Source organism: Crotalus tigris, unplaced genomic scaffold (assembly GCF_016545835.1).
Source record: "Crotalus tigris isolate CLP2741 ecotype Arizona unplaced genomic scaffold, ASM1654583v1 scf7180000018651.982201, whole genome shotgun sequence".
Lineage (NCBI taxonomy): Eukaryota > Metazoa > Chordata > Lepidosauria > Squamata > Viperidae > Crotalus > Crotalus tigris.
The window spans coordinates 810,239-829,785 of record NW_024097125.1 but is presented as its reverse complement, the minus strand read 5'-3'; the positions used below and the strand labels follow the sequence as shown (position 1 = coordinate 829,785).

The 19,547-nt window shown below is 32.9% G+C and overlaps 1 protein-coding gene across 1 annotated transcript in view; it reads left to right on the top strand.

Annotated features, from left to right (window-relative positions):
* Positions 1–19,547, top strand: part of LOC120313381 (diacylglycerol kinase beta-like) — a gene marked incomplete at its 5' end in the record, with an annotated part of 243,270 nt that overhangs the window by 142,305 nt on the left and 81,418 nt on the right.

The following is a 19,547-nucleotide window of genomic DNA, read 5'->3' as shown; positions in this document are numbered from 1 at the left end:
AGGAATAAGGGGGAAAAAAAACCTTACTATGGATGGGAGAACAAGCAGTATTAAAATGGATAAGTAGTTGGTGGGAAGCTTCCATTTTAAATTATATTACACTTCATTTAGGAATTATATTATCAATTTTGCTTATTCTGTCCTCCTCAGAATAAAGCATCAGCTTTAGGCACTGCAAAAAAAGGATTGATGAGGTATATTTGCTCACCTGTAATCTGTTGCATCAATTTTCACTATTAGATTAATGTAGATATAATTCATGTACAACAACACAGTTATCATTTGGGAGAAGCAGAATAATACCTGTCAGATATTTTGCATTTAACCTCCATTTAGATGCCAAGTTATTGTGGGAACCTTAGTTCAGAACATTGAAAGAGCACTGTGCTGCCTTACCTCAAATGTGGATGAATGGTTGCCACATTAAACTCAATTCTACATGGCAGCTGTTTGCCTATGGTCTCCCTAATAGCAAAATGGGTTCAACCACATAATATTGTTCTGAACAAGAGGAACACAAAAGTTGCAAGTATAGACAATGAATAATATTGTTTACATTTAACTTGACCATCCAAGTACAAGATGCATAAAAACCAGGCATATAGTAATTATCTTGGAGGATGGCAAAATCATACACACACACACACAAAAACTACTTGCTTGTCCTTTGACAGGAAAGTTTTTAAGAACATCCTTAAATCTCTGCAACTGAAGTTTTACCACAAGATATAAATGTCCCTGGAATGTGTCCAGGATCTGTATCATTATTTAAAGTTTTTTTTTAAAACTGCTTCTTTTTAGCAGAAATCTCAATATACATTAAATGATCACAGATAGTTCTTGATAAAAACTTACAGATTTATATATTTGCTGATAGCCTTAAAAACAATGACAGGCAAGTAAAATGCCTGTTAGATTGACATGACATTAAGATGAACAGTTCTGCACCATAAAGCTTTTGATAGAAAAGATGAATACTGCTCTTTTTTTGAAGTCGCTAACAATATGACAGATTGTCAGAATAAGTGCCATGTCATTTAAATACAAACATTGTGAAAGCTTTTGATGATATCAAGGTCTTCAGTTCAGGACCTGTTGTCTGCACTGTGCAAATATATGTTAATTGTGTGCTGTTCAAATAATTGTCCTTATTCAAAAAAAAATTATATAGAAAAAAGTCAGTTTATAATCTTCGTAGATGAAAGGCACTGAAAGCAAGCCAGTATTGTAATTTCGACATACTTTTAAATATATGTCTACTTAATGGATTTCCCTAGGAAAACAAAGTATTGTTGCCATAACTACCTATGAAACAAATAAATAAAGGAACTCACTGTACAAATATAATATAATATAATAGTCTCATCCAACAATATGAGTGGGAATTTATGAATAAGTTGTATGAACCCGGTTATATATTTCTAAGAATTACAGTCTTGTTAACTGTAATTTATTCTCTCCCTCCCCCATACTAATTAAGTAATCCTCAAGCCTGCTTTTTTAATCCTCAAAATATCTTTGATGCAATAAATTGGTTAGTTAGTGTACAACAGGATCAATCCTTAATATCTAATATCTTCAGTTAGAAAATGTTTGTGATCAATGAAAGATTTTTTGGAAAGGGCCATAGCTCAATGGTAGAACACATAGTTTGCATAGGAAAGAATCAAGATTCATTCTTTGGCATCTCCTCTAAATTAGGGTAGAAAATGTTTTCTCAAACCTTAAGAAAATCCTTCTAGTAAATGTAAAAAGTTCTGAGATGGCTGTATCTTTCACAGTCTAAAGTAAATCGTTTCTGTTTAACAATAATGTAAGCATATTTACATAACTTAACTCCTATTGTAATTGTTTGCTATATATTGCTACAGCAGACTGAGAGCCAGTTTGATGTATTGGTTAAGGCCCCAAGTAGAGTTCTGTTCTGCCTTAGAGGTATGAAGCCAACTTGATGACTTTGGATCAGTCAATTTCTGAAAATCTTGCCAAGAAAACTGCAGGGACTCATCCAGGCAGTCACCAGGAGTTATGACTGACTCAAAAGCATCAAACAACAACAAGCAGATGCACAGAACCTAGGCTCCAAGTTTGAATGGATAATAGATTTTTCAAACAGAGCAATGTAGACAGTTCAGCTATTTAAAATAAAGTAAAATGAAAGTACAAGATGGTATGTCAAAGGGCAATTAAAAAAGAGAATTAGAAAATCTGCATTCATTATATACTTTGCAGCTAAATGTACACCGAAAATTTATTATTGAAAATATTTGATTGATCACTATTTGAAGTGAAGACTGTATGTCTGGCATAAAATACTAAGTCTCTATTGCTGACAAAATAAGCAACGATTATTGCTGAATCTGGAAAAGCCCTGAAACCTTTTTGCATTAATCCAGGACTGGAAGTAGCTCTAACTGCTTTAACTGCTATAAACAAGGGACAGTTTTATTGCCAAGTGGAACTAAATGCCATAGTTCAAAGGGATTGACTATGCTTCCTATTTTTCTTTATCTTACTTGAATTTTATTTTCTGAAAAGGAAAAAAGGAATAAGTAAACAACAAGCAGTAAAATATTGTTTTATATTAAGAATGACCAATTCTTTAACCTGTTGAGTTTCATGGAGAAAGTAATAGTGGGAAAGACTACAATTCATTGCATAATTAGATATAGGCGTTATAAATGTATCTGGTTGTAAATAGAACATAATAAAAAAAATTCTAAATCAAGATGCATAGAAGTACTTGGCACTTCTGTTGAAATCAATGGTTTAAAAGATATGCTCTGTTTCTCACATTGTGCATTCACTTAAAAGCATAAAACACACATATTAATAATTGGAGTGGTATCCTTTGCTGCTCTGTTTCTCACATTGTGCATTCACTTAAAAGCATAAAACACACATATTAATAATTGGAGTGGTATCCTTTGCTCTTGCTTCTGCTCCTGCTTCTTCTCTAAGCCCGTTTTCTTAAAAATAACTTTTTATACTTGTTAGTAGCCTCACTTAAAAGCAGGGGGGTTGTTGAAACCTGCATATTTTTCATTATAATTATCACTATAAATCAAGAATAACACAAGATTTGCCTTTGTGTTTAAATGAATCAGCATTTTATTGATTATCTTCTATAATTAATAGCACTTGATTCTGTTTTTCTCTAAAGATTTAGTCAAAGATCATTTTTAAGAGATTAAATGAGTTTGACAAAAAGGAAGAATCAATAATGTGTTGATTAGTAGTCCATTTGTAATAATATTGGCTGTTTCCCCTGTCATTACTTTATCCTGTTGCAATCCTGCTAAAGGTTGAAGGTCATCATCACCTCCTGGTTATTCTGCTTTCTTTAAATAGCTGATCCTGCTCTGTACACTGATTGATTTCCTCAACTATCGGTATGGATTTTCATAGTGCATCTTTGATCTATTCTGTTTGGATTCAATTATTCCGTATGGATATTCATCAAGGTTGTTAACTAAATAAATAAATAGATAGATTTCATGTAGTAGATTCTGATGGCAGTCTCACCTGTTGATTGTGACTTATTAAGATAAGTTCAGTTATGAGTCCAGATTCCTAAAGCTGATTTTATACATGAAGCATTTCAAATTTAGTATATTTTGTTCCCATTATGAAACTCAGTGTAAAAAGTAAGATACTGTTAGTGATCAAATACCAATACAAGTTATTTGATCTGAAACAATCTTCTTTATCAAAGAGAGCTATCGCTTCAAAGAAAATGGTAGGTGATAAGTCTGGAACAACCCATCCCTGAAAAAGGAACAAAAGTGCTGGCCCAGAATATAAGATCCAAAGTCTATGGACAATAGCAACAACCCTTAATCTGAGAGCAGATATATGAAACTGCATCGGAACAAATTTGCTGCAGCTGCCAAAGATTTATCAGCCGATCCAGAGGAGTGAGACTGAATTTCTCTCTTCAGAGTACGAAAACAAGCAATGTTACCATGCAGGAGAATTGATATGATAAAACCAGTGGAAACTTTAGTAACTAAGAGCCAAGTCATGTGTGTTATCATCAGTGTGATTTCTGTTGACACTGATGATAACAGTCAAGAAACTAAATATAACCTGCAATTAAACCATTAATGAAATCTCTGGGTGTAATTTCTGAGTAGTTATATCAGATAAGGTGACCAACTTTTTTACAATGAAAAGGAGGACACAAATAAATTGAAGAAAAAAATATTGTACATAAAAGAAACATTTTATTCATTGCAACAATAATACAGAATACAATGTAATATGATAAATGCAGAGTGGGCCCCGTGGCTCCCAAAGCACCAACCACACCAGCTCTGGCCCCAGGGGGCAGCCGCTGTTGACACACCCTGCCTGCAGCTACCCCACCTACCCCACCTTGCGCAGCCCCATGTAGAGCAGGCCCCGCGGCTCCCACAGCACGGGGGGCAGCCAGCCACTGCCACACCCCTGCCCACAGCAGCCCCACTGCCCCTGCATTATTGCCCTAGCAAGGCTGAAGATCAAGAGAAAGTTACCATGGCATCGCCGCTCCAGTCTCCTCCAGGTATCTTTGGGACTAACTAGGAGATGGTGTAGTTGGGTAGCAGGCAGGGGTGCAAAGTTCTTGCCAATTCATGTTCGCTGCAGACAACTTGCATGTGCAAAGTTTGCCGGCCGCGCTCAGCAGCAATTTGGTGTGCTCAGCAGCAATTCCTATTGGCTTTCGAAAGCCAATAGGGGGAGTAGCACAGCTCATGCAAAAGTTTAAAAAAAGCCATCAAAAAAAGGTGCCGGAACACCATTCTGAGCGTTCTATGAGAGAAAAAAAAGCCCTACAGATTAGTCTTCAAATATCGAAAAGGAGGACATGTAGGAGGACACTTTTCAAAGGAGGACAGAACTCACAAAAGGAGGACTGTCCTCCCTAAAGGAGGACGGTTGGTCACCTTATCAGAGCCACTGGGACATAGTGATTAAGGTGCCAGAGTAGGATCAAGGATATCCAATATCCAAGACTACTGACTCTTCAGGCCATAGACAATTATTATTGGAAAACTTGGAGGAGTGGCCCCTATGTATGGGGAGTGGGGAGTTAGAAGTAGATCTAAATATAATGAATAAATGATATAAATGATTTATATAATAAATATAATGAATAAAAAAGTGGCTGTAGGTTTATGTGTTCTGGTTAGGTCAAAATATTACATAATAGCAATAATGGTATTTTGTTTGTAATCCAGCCATCCATTTCAATTTAAAATTATTAAAGATTATAATTATAATAGTAAAAACTAAAACTAAAAAGAAAAAAAAAACCTAAACAATAAAAATGTAGGGAATATTGAAAAAAAGTGGATCAATAGTAAAGAAAAAAATATAAAGTGACTTGCAACCTTTATCACAAGTATAAAGAATTTTAATAATATTTCATCTTCTAGCCATCCACTTCAGACACAGGAGTTTGGTGTGTGGTTTTTTTTTTTTCTGTCTGCTACTAAACAAGCTATCTTTGTATTAACTGATGGAGAGGAGAGATTTCATAGGTGCATTCTTTAGCATATATCTCTTCCTTCTTTTTATAATGAAAGCTTGTGTCTTATGGACATATCTGCATGGACTGATAATAATCCTTTAAACAGATTGTCACTGTTAGATTTAAGAACGTCTTTTCTTTCTTTTACTTACAGACATATGTTCTTGTAAAGCATTTAATTATTTTTCTTAAATGCTTTAAAAATTATATTCTACCAGATATATTCATCCTAAGAGCAGTGATGATAATTTTGTTCAGCTTGACATATATGAATGTTTTGTTTTATTGCTAATTTCTGAATATCCAAAATGCTTTTTAAAATAAATTATTTTCTAGTATGGTCAGCCTCTTTGAATAAGTGCAGAATTTAACTCCCCCTTTTCAGAAATAAAGTTAATTTATTTTAGAAACTGGCTCCCATTTTACTGAAATGGGACTTTTCATTTTGGACCCTGTTCTCCATTCCATTAAATCTTGAACATACAAAGTGGCTTTGGCTTGGAAGAATGAACAGGGAGGTATCTGAATTAAAAACTCTTGGAAAGATTATCACCTAACTTAATATAGCATTGATTTGATATCTAAAAAAAAAGACTTGTAAGCCACATATAGAAACCAATGTAGCATAGATGCTGGGGTAATTTCACTATTAGTTTAGCTGCAAAATTGCTACTCATGGTCCTGAATCCATGGTAACTATTATATATAGGTAGTCTTATTTAACACCCACTCATTCAGTGAACATTCAAAGTTACAACAACACTAAAAGAGGAGTACTTGCAATGAGTTTTTATAATTGCAGCTGTTTCAGTATCCCCATGGCCATATGATCATGATTTAGGCACTCGGTGACTAGTTCACAATTAGGATGTTACAGTCACATAATAGACATTTACGATCTTTACTACTGGCTTCCAACAAACAAAGTTAATGGTAATGGAAGAAGGTCCCAAATGGCAATCACATGTCTGCAGAGTGCTATGATCAGTCAGGATTTGCCTAACAATGGCAACTGCTGTTACAAGCAGTCATGTGACATCATGCTTTATAGCACATTGTTTAGCAACGTCCCAATTACCATCAGTAAGGGAGAAATAACTGTATAGTATTCTAAATTTGCTCTAGTTTTATATTTCTCTTTGAATAATTTCTTAGTGCTAGAAACAACAGACAGAAGATTAGGATTCTTAAACTTAAGATTCATTACTTTACTACCACTGCTTTAGCTGGAAGTGGGTGAGGATAAGATGCTGGGTATATATGTTGGGTAACCCAAGTATATGTTGGATGACCTGATTATGTACTCCATCATCTGATCCTCAGCAAGTTCATATCAGTAAATCTAATATAATTTGAATTTTCCATTAATCTCTCTCTCAGGAGAAAAACTCAGTGTAGCTGGCTGTCTTCCTTTCCTGAAGGGAAAGATTCTATCAATCTTTTCAGTGGCTCTAATAAGAGATGTGAAATTTGAACTCTTTCTGTTTTTATTGTTTGCGTTTCTTATGCATTTTAATTGATTACCTAGTCTCCAATAGCTGATCAGTATTGCACTGAAGCTAGCGCAGAGTCACTATTGCCATTCTGCTGCCAGTTCTCCACTCAGCCACATCACATGTCTACCACAGATTACTCGCCACTTCCTGCTTCCACAGTCCTCCAAGTTCATCTTTCTCTTAGGCTAATTGGGAAGGTGCTCTGGAGACTAAACATCAGCATCTCCTGCAACTAGGCTCAGGAGCATATATAGACACTCCAAAATTTCAAAATAATAGAAAATACTTGTAATTTTTAGATTTTGACAGTGCTTTGCTCTCCAAGCTTGTTTCAATATAGTTTCTGAACATTTCATTATCAAACTAGGTAACATCATCAGCAGTATTTTCTTGTCCTATTCTCCTTAGCTTATAAATTTTCTTGACTTTCTGCAATTTACATTCTCATCTTCAATATTTTATACTACCAGACACCTGTGACCCAACTTTCAGCAAGCTTTGCCATCATTTCTTGCCTCCACAATAAAGAGAGAGAGAGAGAGAGAGAGAGAGAGAGAGAGAGAGAGAGAGAGAGAGAGAGAAAGGAAAAGAAAGAAAAAGAAAGAAAGATAGAAAGAAAGAAAGAGAAAGAAAGAAAGAAAGAAAGAAAGAAAGAAAGAAAGAAAGAAAGAAAGAAAGAAAGAAAGAAAAACTATTTTATTTTATGAGGAAAAAAGAGTGTAGGAGACAAGAGTTTTGAAGCTCCATTCTTCAAAATTCAGAAAATTTTACAGGAAGCTTTGGGAAGCAGAATCCATATGCTATAATTTAAAGAACTGCTAAGAGTTCTTTAATCATGATAAGTGATTAATAGCTTTTTAAATACTACATAACCTTTATAAAGGGAAACTATTGACAGCAGAAACACTCTGCATTTGTCAAGTGATACTGAATTAACTTTTATATATATTTATTTACAATGGAGCAGAATATTATCATTGGCTAAGAACAGAAGGTATGTAATCATATAAACATTATTTTTCTCTGTCTTGAATGGGGAGAGAGATCACTTTGGTCCAGTTAACATTTAGCTGCTAAGCTGAACAAGCAATGATTGTTTCTGACAGCTGTCTACTTCACATCATTACTTAACCAGAGGTTATTTTATATATAAAAAACAGATTGATATGAATAATGAACAATTTGTGTCATGTATGTATAACAGAAACAACAGCATCAAGATTTAGTTCGTTCTAATTTTATATCAAATTAGAATTATCCCATCCATCCCCCAATATCTGGCCAATAATAATAATCTATCAACAAATAAGATTTTACCTACCATTTCCTTCTATAATATGATGGAACTATTTTATTATGGAATAGGTAGAATGGGAGGTCATCATCTCTTAACTACAACAAGCATGGCTGATGGATGCCTCCTATTTTAATGTACAACAAAGAGCTGAACTAGATAACGAACTTATTATTACTCTCTGAAGATTAGAGGTTACTCCCAGAAGATGTAGTAAGCCAGTGAAAATCTATATCTACTGGCTAAACAATAGCCAGAAGGCTGCCTAGAAATATTGATTTACTTTCTAAGCCATTTAGGCCTTAATGGTAGAGAAAAGCTGAAGTGCTGTTTACTTTCTGCCAGAATCGACCAAACAAGCAACCTTTTTTAAAAACAGACTTTTGATTGATTTCGCTTAGAGGAATTAGAGGTGATTTATTTTTAAGCTGAAAGCTACTCATAAATATCTCTAGCTGCACATGTTCCCCATGAGTAAATGTTAAAGACAAGTACTTACTGAGGAATTCTGTTCTTGCAAATTGATGGAGATCAGTTAATATACACCTAGCTTGCTTTAAGGGGTAAACAATTTCTGAGAATCTGATCGTGTTATTGAAGGTTACTGAAACATTTGTGAATTTTAAATTTTCTCTGAAATGTTTTGGTAGTATAAATAAGCTAAACTCTCAGGCTAAGAGATAGAGTATTTAATGGGCCTCAATTATAGCATGAACATTAAGTTTGAATTGAATGGACTATATTGGGTTAAATGGACATGTTCCAGAACCTATCTATTAAGCAATGATATCTGTAGAGCCCAGGAAGCATGGCTTCTCTGTTGCAGTGATGGATCTTTAGAACTCCATAACTCCTCCCACAAGACTCATTTGACCCTGACTTGTTGCCATTCTATAAATCCTGGAAGATCCGGATGCTCCCTATTGGTGACTTGAGGTTGAGCGAGCCTTTTCTTAGTGTTTCATTAACTGTTGGGTAATATGTGTTGGGTTAGATTGCCCTTGGGTGCCAGTGTGTTGTATTAACATTGTTATAATTTGTGTTTTTCTATTGCTGTATTGGCTTCTTTACTCTATATTTGCTGCCTAGAATTATAAGGTACAAGATGGGCAGTTATAATAAAATGCCAATGCTTTGACTATTATCTTCCAATATAGGAAAGCATGCAATTAGCGCATGAGATAAATCTATGTTAAAATTCCTCCTCACTGGAGCAGCCACCTGTTCTTTAAACAGAAACCATGAATCCAAGAGGATCCTTTCAATCCCTCTAGATAGAATCTAGGAACTGATAAGAAAGATAAATTACTTTTATTGAGATTGGTGATAGCAGAATTTTGCTAATTGTGCTTTACCTACTCTCCTCTTTTTTATATTTAAATTAACTAGGGAAGAGTCTTTGGGACTGTTTCCAAATGGTTTTTTTCTTCCAAAATGTTTTAATCCCTTTTGCCTAGGTACTGGTTCCTACAAATTTCCAACAATATCACCTTACTTGGTCTCTATAGATACACAAAATTGTATCCAGGGAAATGCGCTCCATTACAAACTAAGGATGGAAAATCTGAGAAGGCCTATAACCCAATCTATTCAGTTTGCTAAGTTGGAGCTAAAGCCTCTTTTTCTTGATCCAAATCCCCAAAACCTGAAGGAATTTGCATTACATTTATGATACTTAACACATGCTGCTAGATGATCTCACCAATTGACTTTATGTAGGTATGCATGTATGTATGCATATCCTACCTTTATTATTTTTACAAATAACATATCAGTGAACATATCCAACCCACTTTCCTTTTCCTCTTCTCCTAATATCAGCAACCCTCTGAGGTGAGTTGGGCTGAGAATGAGTAACTGAGCCAAAGTTACGCAGCTGGCTTTCATGGCAAGGCGGAACTTGAACTCATGGTCTTTTGCTACCTAGCTCAATATTTTAACCATTAGACCCAACTGGTTCTGGTTTATATAAATGTTAAAAGTGTGGGAGTGGGAATGAATGTAGCCTAAAGGGTCCCACAAAGAAAGAGTCTTGGGCCAGATTCCTCCCCTCCTATCAAATTGGCTGGAATTGTCCCTAGACATGCTGGAATTGTCCCTAGGCACCCACCCCCTCTCTGGCAATGCAACCTACCCTTTCTCCCAAGTCCTGAACTGGCCCAGAAGGATTCTATGATTGATGGCATTTAAAGCCACAGAGAGATCGGGGAAATAAGGGCAAATACACAGTTCCTATCCTGGTTCTTTCAGAAGTCAACCACAAACATGATCAGTACAATCTAGACTCCATACTTGAACTCAATTGTAAGGCATCCAGGTAATTGGTTCCCTCCTGGGCTCATGGAAACTGTAGCATGATCTCTTTCAAATAAACTTGTCTAAAAAGAAAAAGTAAAATTGACCAAATGGATCCAGAGATGGATTCTTCAGAAAGCGGGAAACTACCACTTCCTTAAGTGTTGATATGACCATCAATATATCAAAGCACTAAGCATTCAGGCATAGCACTGCAGATAGTTTGTTATCAAAGGTATGATTGATAGGTGGAACTATTTCATGCTCTTGAAATACACTCTCGATCATTTCTGGTGTCCACAAATCTCATCTTATTCTTTAAAATATTGTTTTAATTAAAATAACTCCTGCAGTAGGCGGTATTAGGTGATATATAAGGACTATTCCAAATATTATGAAATATTTTAATTGCATTTATTTATAAATGTTTTAATCAAGTTTTTAATATTAAAGCAATCATAAAAAAAACTTCTGCTGAATACAAACCAGAAAAGCAAAGCATCAACTTCTAGCTTCATATTAATTTATGAGTTTGCATTTGGCCCCACAAAGCTGCTACTGGAACAATTGAGAATATGCTCTGAATCTAATTTACTGCATGGTAAATAGCTATTTTGTGACTTGGTATCTCCACCAGAACAAGCATGCATATTCTTAAAATTATCAGTTTTTCTCATCCAAACATTTCTTTTATGATTCTTAAATAAGACATGTGTATTTTGTAGTACAAATGCAACACTATCCATATATTTTTAGTCAAAGGCAAATATTTTTTTAAATAATAAATACATTTGATATCCCATTTTGCCTTCTTTTGCAATTAGAGTAAAACCATCTGATTATTAAAATTATGTCACAGTTCTTCTGATTAAAAAGTAACTTAACTGTCTAGTTGTCTAGGAAGAATAACAGGTAGATTAATTAATTCCATGTGGGGCTTACTTAGAGCTGACAATTCATAAAAGAAGCTTTGTTAATTTTTGATTCTAAAATATAGTAAGAATTATTTAGTTGGATCTATCAGCCCCTATTTTTCCCAACTGAAAAGTGATCATAGTCCTATGGAGAATTATAATAATAGCTTAATTAATTTAAGTAAAAGTCTGTGTCAGGTCTGCGTTAGCTTAGCAAGATATTAGAGGTAAAGACAAAGAAAATTGTTTTATTCCTCTGACATAGTTTAAAAACGAAGTGTGAAGTTCTGTGACCTTGCTATAAAGTTAATAAGGCTCTCTGTTGTAAGTCACACAATTACAGAGATTTTCATACTGTGTTTCATTGATCCCATGAAACACATTGAAAGTAGCAAAGCTAAAGCTGTTTACAGAATTTTTTTGCACTTGGATGGCTTTACTCCATAGAAACAGCAGAATACTGGATATCAATTAATATGTATGTGGGAGTGAATATAAGTTAACAGAAAATATATCTAAGGAATGATGCACATTTGCATGAAAACATGGACCCTACTCTATTATGTATACATTTTCAAGGTCAATATGTGTAATTTGGGATAAAACAATTCTGCACAGATGGATCTCAATAGAGAAGCAAAGGGTGAATGTATGGTTATTAGGGTGCTGGACCAGATTAAGCAGATACAGGTTCATGGAAACTCACTTTTATGGTTTTGAGACAGCCCAGCTACTATTTCTAGATGTTTGCTAAAAGAAGGAAATATAGTTTACACTTTTGCAGATTTTATTATATTAAAGGGTTATTGTGATTAAACAAATTTAACAAAGTAATTCACATAATAATTGGCAAGAAAAGTTGTAAAATGGGGCAAAACTCACTTAACAGCTGTCTTGCTTAGTAATAGAAATTTTGGGCTCAGTTGTAGTCATAAGTTGAGAACTATCTATATGAATAAAAAAAAAGAATGAGCCAAGAAAATCTTGGTTGCATGAAATGATGAAATCTTCAAAAAGAAAAGTTGAGAAATTTTTTAAAAAGGCAATGAGGCTTACTATTTCTTACTTGTTTTCTGCACTTTATATAATATCACTTATCACAAAAAGTGGCATTATTAATTTAGTGTACATATAGGCATATATATTTGTGTGTATGAGAGATAGAGAGAGATGAAATTTATGCTTAGTAACAAGATTGGTTAGAAAATGTCTGCAAATAATTCAGAAGGTAGCAATTATCAATATTCTGTGTAAATTCTGATACAAATTACTGTGATATGTAGCTAATATTAAGGAAATAAAATTGAATAACAAAAAAAATGTTTAGTGTAAGAATCTACACAATCAAATGCAGCATACCTTTTCCCCATCACTGTTTTCTCCCAGTATTCCTTGATCTAGCATTTTCCCGGCCATGTCTATAACATTTTCTCCAAGATACTAATAAGTATCTTACTGTGATTATGAATAGTGGCATTTCTTTTTGAAGATAAAGTATCATGGATCAGAAAGTCTGTTCAGTTAGGCGGGAAGTCTCTTGTAAATTATTGTCATTCAGATGCTACACTGCTGTGTAATTGCTGGTTTTATACCAGGTACTAGTTTTATACCAGGTGCTTGAGTTTAACCTCTTGTTAATTTATGTCACTTCAGAATATCACTTTTTTGTAATCCTGATAAAAAATATAACCTTTTGTGGACAAATCAATCTTTGTTTCCTACTGCATGATAGCATAGTATGAATGTATTCTAAAATGTATGCCTTCAGAGGCTTTTTGACTTATAAAATACATTCTAGTCTGAAATATAGTTCACAGTAATGAAGTTACTTGCAAGAATCTGAATCTAGATTATAAATTTCTTAAGACATACAAAGCACAATTATATCTTCTCAGAAGTAAGCAATGTGTCATAAAGACACATTGTGATGTTTCTTTGAATTTACTGAAGATGAAATGCATTATATTACATGTGCTTCTGCCTTTACTACATCATTTTAGTTAGAGATTTTGGAGTACCAAGATGTGAACTAAGAGAGCTTGATAATGGTGCTAGAATCTATGGAGCTCAGGAAAATATTATTCCTCTTTCTTCTTTTCCCAAAATAAACATATTGAGAGAAGCTGCTTGAGTTGGGGAAGAAGAGGGTAACAAATAAGAGACTCTAAAAAGCTTTGATATTTTCTGAATAGAATTTGTTAAGCCAAATTTAGTTTGCTAAGCCATGTTTGCATTTACTACCTAAAAACATCACAATAATAAATACTGCAGAGTAAAATGACAAAAAAATGTGTGTGCCTGAAAAGCTCCTGTCCCTTTTCCATACTCTTTGTGGAATTTAAAGAACTTAACATGGACACTAAAAAGGGTTATTTTTGACTTTCTTTTTCTCAGTTTAGATATTAGAAATAAAAAATGTCAATGATGAGCCTATTATTAATCTTTTCACTAACGTAATTTTTTTTCCTAAAATCCCATTGCCATTGACCATTTCCTTATCTTTTCATATAATTCATTAGAAAACAGAATGGAGATTATATGATAGTGAAGACAGGATTGAGGAGAAAAGAAGAACATTAAAAGAAGTCATACAATCTTATTAATATATATTATATGCCACAATGAAGTCATTCTAGCTAAGTACAAAATTACCTGGTTAATAGATTTATGAGCAATGAGAAAAAGATGTTTTTCCCAAAGAGAAGTTCTATATTTTTTTAAATTAAAAAAAATATTTTTCATTGGAAAATTAATATTCAACATTATCTAAATATTTATTGTATTTCTAATTATGACTACTGCTAACGTTGGAAATAATTAATTTTCAAGAAAAATCTACCTGCAATTGTAAAGTCATCAAATTTTGTTTCTTATATGTTAATACTGTATGTTACCTTATATTGTATCATATCTCATATCATATATCACAGTTTTATTATAATATTATTCTAACATTACACTGCATTACATTACATTATATTATATTACATGTTAGCGGGTTCTAAAATATACATTTGTAAGAAACGAACAAAACAAAACTTATTATAGGAGTGTTTTAGTCAAGACAATATATATTATATCATGGATCTGTAGAATTAATTCTTTGACATTTACTGCCAAAAAATTTAAATGCACTAGACATGTAGACAATTCCAAAGGAGGAGTAGGAGTAGGAGAGTTGCTGAATAACTTGATTGAACTGAGTTATCATTTGAAGTAAATACTATAAAGCTTTGAAAGAAGCCTACTGATTTTTTTTTCTCTAACATGTTCTGGATATTTTATTTTCTATATATGGTAATACAAAAATTTAATTAACTTATCAAACGTGAAATATTTTACCATTTATAGCTCATTTATTCACCAACATTGAGATAGAAATTTGTTTTTGTAAAATTTTCAGCTTTCTGATGTTTTTCTCAATAAAGTATTGTTCAAATGCTCCATTAGCTATGGAGAAATTAAAAAAAATTCCACAAACTTGGATTATCAAAAAACAAGGAAATAATCTTCTATAGCTTGTTTTCATCCAGCATAACATTTTTATTTCTTTAATATACTATACAATCCCACCCCTGACATGTAAACAATGACTACAATATCTGTCAATAAATGACAAATTAAAGTTTCTTGGCTACAGTGATAATAAAAAAGTAAAAGATTTCCTATCTAGTTGTGTCTGACTCTAAGGCATGATAGGGCAGTATAAAAGCATAAATGTCGTGGTTTCAGTAACATTTGTATTTCATAGTATCACATATATGAGGACTTTGCTAAATCTCACATTAAGTACTAGGGAAGGTAAAACATCAATCCTGGTTCTAAAAAAAGTGCATGCTGAGTAGAAGGACTAAGGTAATTAAGTATTTGCCTATTTTCCATCAAAACAAGTCATCTCTGGACAAGATGAGTGGCACATCATTAATAAATGTGTTTGCAAGATATAAGGTTGGCATATGACTGACTTCATTCTGATTTCTAAATGTACGAAATTTTCTCTAATGATCAGTTGCTCAGGTGGCAAACCATAAAAGATAAATTTCCCCAGAATTACTTCTTACTCAGTTTGAAAATTGAAATTGGGTTGTTAGGATTTGGAGTAAGTGGTATTTGAGCCAATAAATATTAACAGCCATTGTTGTAGGCTCCCTTTTTGAGGATGTAAATCAAATTAGAAAGCTTCTGAAGTAGTGCATCTGGAATTGAATTGTTTGCCAAATATTCAAAGCAAAATCACTGTCAGATCACTGCACCCTATAATATTTTGGATATATGATGAATAAAAGGATGAATAGGCAATTGTTTTTCTGCTTCAAAGTTTACAAAAGTATGGCTTGAGATGAACACTTAGAAAGGAGATTAGTTCACACTTCTGTTACATACCTACCAATTTCCAAAACTCATTTTTCAATTATCCCATCCCATCCTAGTCTCTTATTTTGAATGGAAAATAATGTTGCTGAAAGGTTCTTCCCACCTAGTGCTTTCCAGATGTGTTGGACTAGAATCCATCACCTTTCAACTTGAGAAAGAGCTATTTTATGGGATTTTCTAAGAAGAAACAGCTGTTTTAAATATTTGCTTTATTATTCTGACATGTTCTGAGGAAAAACTATTTCTCAAGGGAAATTGCTAATCTGTAAAGTTTTATGATTTAAGATTTTTTTTAAGTATCTGTGGGTCAAGGCTCAAGTGTTTAAAAGAAGGAAGAATTATAACTACATCATATAGTCCTTTAAATGCTGCCAAATTCAAGATTCTATAAATTAAGTAACTGTGCAATCTATGCAAACAGCACTTGAGAAGATATTTTTAAAAACCATTTTGTCATATGTCCTCATTGGTCAATTGATTTTGGATAAAAATGCATAACTAAACTAATCATTATGTACAGAATTTAAATTCTCTTTTGCATATTATGATGCAGTTCTTATGTGTTCATCAGGTGTATAATAAAACATTTATTATTTCCATATTTAGAATCAGGGCAATTTTTTTCTGATGATATCTGCTATCTAATTGCTTAATCAGAAAGGTTATATAGAATAGTTTTAACAGTGGGGTTTTTTCTAATTAACATCATAATGCAAAGCTGCACCACAGCCTATTTTATTAGTGAAAACCAAATGGACTTAATTTTACCCAATGTCAATCATATCTTACAATAAAGTTATAAGAAACTTTGATGAATATGACTTTGTATTTTTTGAATGTCAGGTTAACTGAATTAAATATATTTTTAATATGCATATTTTAATTTTTTTAAAAAGTATTGTTTAGCTATAGTAAATCATAATATATATAGCATTTCAAAATTGACTAACAAGGTTGAGAATTTATCATATACTTTATATAAAAGTAGAGGCATTTTTTAAATGTCAGACTATTAATTCATCTAATTTAGAAATGATTAGTAGCAGTTCTCCAAAAATCTGATTGAGTCTTTTCTAACTTAGCTTCCATTTCTAATAGTTGATTTTGGGATCTTTTAAAGGTAAAAATATTAGCCGTAGTACGGAGGCAAAGCCCTTTCTATATGCTATTGCTGGCCTGTGTAGTCTAATGGACAGTAAACCGCGCATGCCTAGTCATCACATGTTAATATGCAGAATGTGTACTTGACAATTTAGGATATATTCAGTATTATTAAGTTTGAAATGGCCACTTCAGAGTAAAGCAATTGCTTGGTTTTAATTTTACTATATATTCTGTTTATAGAATGCATGTGTGTGTATCTGTGGTAGCAATAACTTTGTAATATATTAATTTTGCAATGTACTATATACAGAGGATTGGAAGAGACCCGATAGGAGTCAGAAATTTCCACTTACTGTCTGCCAAGCCAGGGTGTTTTATACAATATTTCAAGTACATGAGTGCCTTTTTATAAGGAGAAAATAAATACACATATACACAGAATAAATTACCTATGATTTGTACAATTTGTATAAAGTTCAATATAAATAATCTTTATAAAATGCACAAACATAAATAGGGTGATGTAGGATTATAAAAGGAAAATTAGGCTGTCAAGAATTATATGAAAATAGTAGACACTGTAGAGAAAGCTAATGGGATATGTGATTGGTTAGAAGATGTGAACCATTTCGCAGAGAAGTCATAAACATTACAAAGTGTTGTATAGTTTAAAACTCCTTCTGTCTGAAGCCTTTTGTTTTCCCCCACTTACTAAATATTGTAAAATGGTGCAATCTTTTTCTAAATCTTTTCTACTCTGAATCCATTCCTAGCTGGTTTGGCATATTTAATCATCACAAAGCATATGTAATAGCTTTCTTCTAAGACTGCAGTCTTGTACTGAATAAATAACACTGGATTCTTAGGAGCAGACATATTAAAAAGTTAGTGCTGTGTTATATGTTGTATTTTCCTTAATTGATATTAAATGAAGAAAACTATACACATTAACCTAACAATGGACAGCTTGGTACAAATCTATTTCAGTTAAAAAATATCAGAAATCAAAAAGAGATTATGATGAGCTACGGGAATGAAATACTCCATATCATACAATCTCTAGAAATACATAATTCTATTGTATTTCAAAAGGCCATGAAAATGTCATTATCTAGAGGAGAAATATTCTATTAAGTGCACCCTTTAAAAAAAAAAAAAGAACAACAAAGTTACAAACATAGAAAAAAATTCTAGTGAAGTAGGAGTACCAACAAGAAAAATGTCAGCTCTGAAGAACAAAGGTTTAGTGGGCCAACTGGTTTAGAGTTATTTGCTACTTAAATGGACTTTCCTAGTTAGCTTTTGATTCCTGGGTATAGCAGCAGAAAAGTTACAAGCCGCTATTATGTTCAGTTAACACAAAAAAAGTGTTTTCCATGCTTTTAAACGAATGTGTAAGTGAGAATCTACCCCTTCATTTGAAGAATCTGATTTTCTGGGAAGTAAAGTAGATCATTTGTAAAATGATTGAATTTCCCTTATAATCATTATTGGAATGCTGTTTCTATTCATATACAGCTTTTTGGAATCACTTGAGAATATATTGGGTAGCACAAAGCTGTACTGAGAATGGACTAAAAACTCTTGTGAATATTTTAACTAAAGATGAACCAGGTTTGGGTCAATTATTTGTGGGCCACAAGGTGGGGGAAGAGGGCTCATTTTGCAATAACAGAAGGAATTGTATAGAACTATTGCATTAGAGCAAGGATGTACTATGATACATATCTTTACCAAGACCAGTGATTAGAATATTAACACATGAAATACCTTAACTATAGAAGTCAGTATGAAGCATGAAGTACATCTAATGCATCAGTTTGTGATTAGTGATGTTAACTTCATATGCATAGACTGTGATAGCACATGCATGCAGGAACAAAGAATTGTTCGTGAACTGGATTTGTATAAAGTTCTTTCTGTTCAATAATCAGTTCACTAAAACCTAAATTGCATTTTAAATTTAGGAAGTAAATGGAGGATAAATGCCAAATAATAAGGTTTCAACTGGTCATTGACTTATGTAAAAGTCTATTTGAAATATATATAATAGATATTAAATGCAAAATAATATGCAATGTGTTTTCTATTAGATTTTATAAGCAATTGTTTATAACTTTTAAAACAGTTCTGGTTTGTACCCTCTAATTGAATTCTGTTACAGAATTTCAATTTCTAATCAATATCTCTTTAAAACAATCTTTTGGAAATGTAGAAAGGGGATTTTTTTCTTTTTAAAATACTTGCTATAACAAACAATAAATCACAACATTTGCTTAGGGAATTACATTTTATTCCACCCCTCTTATAATGATACGCCCTGCAACTAAATTTTGGACAGTATAAGAAATAAAATTATATGGCATAATACATAAAACATAAAATAGTAACCTTCAAAAGCATCAGTTTGGTTAATCATCAGTTGCCAAAAGAATCTAATCTATCTCTGCTACGAAAAATTTTTTTTGTACCTGTGGGCGGCGGGGAGATATATATCCTGATAGTTACATTTTTTTTTTTGAAAATTATGAGTTCATCCATTTCAGAATGGATGT